The sequence below is a fragment of the Electrophorus electricus genome, chromosome 14 (assembly GCF_013358815.1).
Source record: "Electrophorus electricus isolate fEleEle1 chromosome 14, fEleEle1.pri, whole genome shotgun sequence".
NCBI lineage: Eukaryota > Metazoa > Chordata > Actinopteri > Gymnotiformes > Gymnotidae > Electrophorus > Electrophorus electricus.
In genome coordinates, this window is record NC_049548.1 from 8534721 (window position 1) to 8540720 (window position 6000).

The following is a 6000-nucleotide window of genomic DNA, read 5'->3' on the forward strand; positions in this document are numbered from 1 at the left end:
TCCTTTTTGTCTAAATATTGAATGTAGGTATGTATATGCTTGACAGAACACTAATTAAGATGTACTCTGTATAGTAAAGGACTTTTTATGCTTGTGATTCCATAAGCTGCATGATTGTTAAAATCCTGAAATCTATCAAAATCAAAATGATTCCCAAGTAACAAAACAAAGTTTGTGATACTGTATGAACAAATAAACATGATATCACATTTGTATATTTGTATGAATTTCACTAACTTGACTTATAAGAAAAGTTCTGTATGTAAGCACTAGGTAAGGCTGCTGGGTACCTTTTTTATTACTTTACTCAAAGGGAATACACTTTAATTCATTGTAATTCACATGGGCTTTAAGATCACACTTCACAGTTCAACAAATGCAAACATGTTGCTTTGACAAAAATGCATTTATTCTACAATCATTTATTCTGCAAAATTACTAGGCTAGGAGGTGAATTGTAGAAATGACACAATGTTCAGTGTGTGTGTGTGTGTGTGTGTGTGTGTGTGTATGTGTGTGTGTGTGTGTGTGTGTGTGTGTGTGTGTGAGAGAGAGAGAGAGAGAGAGAGAGAGAGAGTGAGAATACAAAGCCTGTAATAGCTCACTTTGATTTTAGAAAGGGCAAGGTAAGACCATTATACTTAATAATGATATATTTTGATATATGATATATTTAATTATTTAAATATTATTGTTTAATAACATTTAAAAGAATAATGGACATAATAACACATCAGTACAATAATACATCAATATACCAGAGATCAGCATCATGCTCATGCAGCATAAATGATAATTGAAAAAGCATGTTCAGAAATACATATACTCAGTTAGTGTATGATTATAATTTATGTATATGTGTGTGAGATATTTCATAAACACATAGCACAATAAGATGCTACCCAGTATTTTCTCATATCTATTCTCTCTTACTCTCACTTTCTTTATCTGTCACTCATTCTCTGTCTCTCATACACACACACACACACACACAGACACACACACACACATCCCATTTATTATCTGACCCAAGGCCAAGCAGAAGAGCACTGTACAGATGACGCACAGGTCACCAAAATAATCCGCTTACTGGAAACATGGAAAAGCATGTAATTGGAGAGCAAATTGTAATTGGAGAATTCCTATCAGCATTATTTTTAGAACATATTCAAAGTAAAAATTCTGTTCTAAACCCTCACCAAGACATTTCATGTTATGTGATTGATTTCAAGGAAACTCTAAGCCTTTTAACAGGCACATTTGCATTTTCTCTCATATTTCTGCATTTTTTAATGGCGTTAAGCCCACTCTGTCAGAAGTTAAAATGTACAAAGTGCAACATAAATATTTTCAAAGTACAACATGAATATTAATACTTGCATGTAAATATGGATAAAATATGTTCAAATTAATAATATGCAAATCCATCATTGTCCAGTATGGAACTGCTAAGATATTTCCTACTACAGAAGCAACAACTGCAACATCTTCCTCTGCACACTGCCTTTTCACCAAGTTAAACACAACAACCATGTAGAGTGTGAACAATTTAGCCTGAATTAGTATGAGTATTAAAATCTTGTTCAATGCTGTCAGCTCAGTCTGAGCTTTTAAAAAGTCCACCAGTAACATTACAAGCCATTCAAAGGAGAATCTGTAGATGTAAACCAAAAACTGATGGTATAATCAGTACTTACTCATATTCCATGTTAATTACAGACATTTTCACTCCTTTCTTTGCATTTTAAAAACTCTCTACCTAAAGCACCTAAAAATAAATAAATAAGTGTAGATATATATTCATCCACTCACATTCTTGTTCTTGGTTCCATGCAGTTTACTCAGTTGCTTGCAATTCTTCTTTGTCAATCTTTAATCAGTTATTTTCCCTGGTTTAAAGTGATGTATATCTCCACGGCAACTGTGGAAATCCTGCTCTGTAGGACACATTTGTCTTAATGATAACCTTTAGATTCAGCGAATGCTGGAGGAATTATGTACATGACTGCACTCTTTCAGGACGCTCCTTTCATCTGTCTGAGGGAGAAAAAGAGAGAGAAGGAGAAAGCGACAGAGGGAGAGAGAGGGAGAGAGAGAGAGAGAGAGAGAGAGAGAGAGAGAGAGAGAGAGAGAGAGAGAGAGAGAAAGAAATGGAGGGAAATAGGAAGGGAGGGAGAGTGAGAGAGGTTTTACCTTCAGTTTTCATGCTCCACTGCTGATCTATGCGTTAGCAGGCATGCTGCTGCTTCCTTCCTTAGCAAAGCGAAGCACTGTCTGCTCTGTCACCTTTCCTGCACTTACACTCTAAGCCTGAGTACGGACCATGTGTGTGTGCATGGACGAGCGCGTGTGAGTGTGACAGAGACTGTGCTTTTGAGACTCTGTGAGCAGGAGAAAGAGAGAGAGAAAGAAAGAGAGGAAGCGAGAGAGCAGCTACCTTACTGACACCCCTTGTCTTTGGAATGTGTGTCGCTCCATGGCACTGTCTCACCCTCACTTGCTGTCTTTACTCCGTCTTTCTCAGTGCTTGTGTGTGACAGCTTTTCTTGTCCTTTTCACATATTTGTGTTTTCTTCTTTTGAGCCTTTTTGCCACTCTTTGTTGTAATTGTTGTAATTCTCTCTCTTCATAAATGCTTCTGTTGCTTGCTGAAATTTTCTCTTTGTCGCTTTTTTCTCTCTCTCCCTCTCATTCTCTTTCTCACTCTTACACTTTCTCTCTCTTTTTCTCTCAGTTGCTGTCAGGGAGAGAAAGAGTGAGGCAGAGAGGGTTCATCTCATGATTGGCTGCCACTCACAAGTCCCCTGTAAAAGATGACAAAAAAAAGAGAGACACAGAGAGAGAGAGAGAGAGAGAGAGAGAGAGAGAGAAGAAAGAGAAGGGGTTAGGAGAGCCTTTAGTACCCCAGAGCTGCGGCTTTGACTTAGCTTGCCACGGAGCACAGTGGGGGTGAAAGGATACATAAAGGCTGGCACTGGGAGGTTAGGATAGACACAGCAAAGGAGAGAAAATAGAGAGGGGCAGAGAATAAAGGAGAAGGGAAGGAGAGAGGGACAAAGGAGTGAAAAAGCAATAGATGGCAGTAATGATCCATGGCCTAAAAGGCATTCCATGATGGATGGACGTGCTGATGTTTGATGTCTAAAGCAATCTAAGCCCAGTCTAATCCACCTTTCAGTGACAATGGATGAAGGTGAAAGACCATAGGATGTAGATCAGCAGGAGGACAGAAAGGAGAGTGGCTCTGGAGTAGGTCTCACTTTTTTCTTGCTTCTTACAAGTTGGGAATATTTTGTTGGAAGGTCTTCAAGCAGGTTCTTAGGGTCTGTCATTATCATCTGTCCTTACCTTGGTGTTTGGGTAGATAGCAGTGTACACCAATAGGGAGAAAATGGTAACACTATCTTTTTTATATTTAGCTGGGAGAAACAATGGTGTCGGGGAAGATAGCAAGGCAACAACTATGTGATGCTTCTTTTTGTAATATAAATAAATAAGAGAGATTATGAGAATAAGAGTAAGCTTGGGAAAGACAGATAGATAGACAAAGAAGACTTCGTATGATGAGTTGTATAAAAGTACCACATGCCTGATAACCTATCTAGTGAAGACACTTTGAAGCACATGGGTCTCTATGAATATTTTACCAGCAGAAAAAAAAAGCGAGTCAGTGGTGATGGGTTGCCTAACATTTTATCCACCATGCATATCAGGGAGAGTGGATGTACTGTCTTCACTATCTGAAATTTATCCAACTAAAAGAACAAATTAACAGATAAGAATAAAAGAATGAGTTTCCTCAAAGCAATGCAGAGTCTAATTAACTTTGCCTGAAAAACTTTTTCCTGTTATGGCAAATCTTCATCCACAATTTGTTTTTGGTTTCTGTGATCTGTGATTATGCATACACTTTTTCTCTCTCTTTACTTCTCTTTCAGTCATACACCACACACTGGTAATTTATTTTTATTTGTATCAATTTTATGCAACCAGAATATAGTGCTGGGTTACTGCTAATTTTTCATCTTTGAAATATAAATTGTATATTTAATTGTAGAAACCGCAAAAGTTCTGTGTTTACTGCCAGTTTTGTCAAGCTTCTGACCCAGTCAACAGTGGTTTAATTTAGGAAAATGGACAGTAATGGCAAAAGAATTAGTTAGGAACAAATCAAAACATATGAGAGCTTAGTATTGCCATTTCTCAATGCCACTATCAGCCCAGCCCTATGTTTTATCAGAAAAGGCTCTTTGGCCTCAAAATGCACTGACTGCACTCAATGCACTTCAGATGCCAAACTAATAACAAGGAAGACAAAGAGAAAGGTCAGGGTAATTTAAAGCAATGTCCTACACAGGACACTTTTACAATATGCTTTGGGTTAACCAGGGCCAGCCCATTCACATTAAGATGGGACATTGTGGAAGTGGTCCATATTTATGGAGTTGTTCATAGGGGATGAATTAGCCCATTGAGATGATATGAGGTGAGTAGTGCAGGTCAAAGACTCTGGCACTTACTGATTTTAAGATGCCAATTCAAACCAAACAGCACAAAATCCTAACTACCAGTATAGATGGAATTAATATATTTGATGCCCAGAGATTTCTTGTCAAGAGTGACATTAGATTTGCTAATGATAGATTTTGAAGGAAACGGTCAGAATCTTATCATATGTGTCATATTTCTGAGGAACCATTCATGGTGCAGCTTAATCCTACACCCTTAGCATCAATTTACCTGTTCAACACATCATCTAGTAGGTGTTCAGGTAAGAGACACCTTTAGGTAGCACAAATGCACCAAACCAACAAGTGAAAGATAATGCAAGATGGAAAGAATGAATTTAGACATTTTCCCAAAGAGAATGTTTATTTATTTTCCATAAAGTTTTCCATTTCTTAAAGCAACACTGTTAAGTTTCAATTCCAGCTAGTTTTGTTAACTTCACTTGAGCGCTAAAACACAGCTTAAAATAAGTCTGCTTCAGAAGATTGTATGTCTCGAGCAGGTATCCTACTGCCAGTGTTATTTTTCTCTTTTGCCCCATCTCAATAAATATCTAAAAGAAGAATAATAGAATAATACAAAGGATAATGAACTCTGCTTATGTGTTTGTTTATTCTCCCTCTGTGTGTATCAATCTATATATATATATATATATATAATATGAATAAATGACTGTTGCTCAAGGCATGTATGAATGTTTGTATGTGCTCACTTTGTATCTCTCTTTATATCAACATCTTTGTGTACACATGGGCTTGTGTGTGTGAGAGTGAGGGAGGTGGAGCTGGAGAGAGTGACAGAGACAGACACAGAGAGAATGAAGAGGGAGATTTAGATGTAAATAACATCATCATGTTTAGTATCACCAATGGGGGGCAATATTGAGCTGAGGTTCCAGTTTCACTGGACTGAATAACCTTCTAAAAATAACTTTCCGAAATGATTCATCAACAAACATATATTGAAAGAGGAGGCTCTGTGTGGCAAACAAAGTTGTGTGTATGCCATGGTATAAGATTAATACATATCATAAAAAATAATTGAAGAAGCATTAATGTGATTTATCACCTCTTCCGTTCACCTTACCCCAAAGTGCACACACACACACACAGACACAGCATGTTCATATGCAACAAAGTTAACAATGGCTTTACATTTCATCTTCATGGTGCTCATAGCAGATTGTAAATGTGTTGAAAAATGCTAAGGGAAAAAGTAGCCACACCCCCCCCCCCCCCATGCTTAACCTCAGGACTAGTCTCAAAACCCATATAGATTTGAAAGTAAATTTTGAGTGAAATTTCTTTTTGTGCCAATTTTCCCATGTCTCTTATGTTTTCTGGGTAATTTGTCATCTGATGAAAAACACAGGAATAATAATAATAATAATCATAATAATCATAATAATAATAACAATGACATTATGAAACAGTACAACTAGCAATGAAATACAAGAGATTGGAAAAGCTTAAATCAAGAGCTGGAGGGAAG

The 6000-nt window shown here is 37.2% G+C and overlaps 1 protein-coding gene across 3 annotated transcripts in view; it reads right to left on the reverse strand.

Annotated features, from left to right (window-relative positions):
* LOC113576453 (cadherin-10-like) overlaps nt 1-2283 on the reverse strand; it is a 29173-nt gene extending 26890 nt beyond the window's left edge. The window contains exons 1-2 of one of the 3 annotated variants that reach the window (XM_027008518.2): nt 2194-2283; nt 1813-2037 (exon numbers count right to left, since the gene is read on the reverse strand). The gene's annotated coding sequence lies outside the window, so the exon portion shown is untranslated. Of the gene's footprint in view, nt 1-1812; nt 2046-2193 lie in introns of those variants that run through there. The other 2 variants (XM_027008521.2, XM_027008519.2) reach the window with 2 other exon arrangements.
* Nucleotides 2284-6000: the final 3717 nt, after the last annotated feature.